Genomic DNA, 1,145 nt, shown 5'->3' with positions numbered 1-1,145 from the left:
CGGTCAGCATTCAGATCGATTTGGGAAGCCTCCTATTCCGGCACAAATCAAGAATTGAGATGTATGGTTGATTTGTTCTATCAGAACTTTAATGAATATCGGCCGGTTTGCATGAGTTTCTTGCAGTTAGTTCAAATGCGGGTTGAAATGTATGTGAACAACGTTGAAGCGGCCTCCCACATTTGTGTCCACGGACTGCCCCCGTTCGCGGATAGATGCGGAAGGATGCCCTTTCATCATTTTAAGAAAAATGCAATATTTGTAAAGTTTGTCATAAATAAGTTTGACGACAAACCCCCCCCCAACTATACGTATATGACTAGTTGTAATGGAAGTATTATAGTTAGTATCATGCATGCCATAGGCAATTTTGATGAGGTGTCATAAAATTAAATGAAAAAAGAAAAGGTTGAGTATCATATCATGATACCGTATCATAATAAATGCTACGTTATTACTTTATATCATAACTTTAGAGTATATATCATGCATGACAATAAATAAAATACTACATATACTAATATACTCCCTCATTTCTAAATATAAGTTCTTTTAAAAATTTTAATATGGACTATGTATGGATGTATATAGACGTAGTTTAGAATGTATATTCATTCATTTTGCTTCGTATGCAGTTCATATTGTAGAATCTTTTAAAAGATTTATATTCAGGAACCCTTGCATTAATGATGTAGTATCAGTATTATACGCATGATATGTACTCCCTCCGTCCGAAAATACTTGTCATCAAAATGAATAAAATGGGACGTATCTAGATGTATTTTAGTTCTAGATACACCCCTTTTTGTATATTTTGATGACAAGTTTTTTCGGACGGAGGGAGTAGTATATATATACTCCCATTACAACCAACGATACTAGCTTTTGCAAAAGTCCAAATTGTATAAAAACATGCACATGCCTTTATTGCGTGATGTGACCGTTCGTATAGCCCCGCTGCAGCGTGCGAGAGTCCCGGGCTAATGAATGAATTTTTTCCTAACTAAAGTCACATAGCTTCGGAGCGACTGATATGTAGGTCCGCCAACAGGCTGGTCTACATGTCAGCCAGGCGACTGAACGCCCCAGACGGAGAGATAAGTCCCGTGCAGCCACGCGTCCTGCATGCGGTTTCTGTTGGATCC

The sequence above is a fragment of the Triticum urartu genome, chromosome 7 (assembly GCF_003073215.2).
Source record: "Triticum urartu cultivar G1812 chromosome 7, Tu2.1, whole genome shotgun sequence".
NCBI classification, from domain to species: domain Eukaryota; kingdom Viridiplantae; phylum Streptophyta; class Magnoliopsida; order Poales; family Poaceae; genus Triticum; species Triticum urartu.
The sequence above is the reverse complement of the archived record's forward strand: the minus strand, read 5'-3'. Positions refer to the sequence as shown.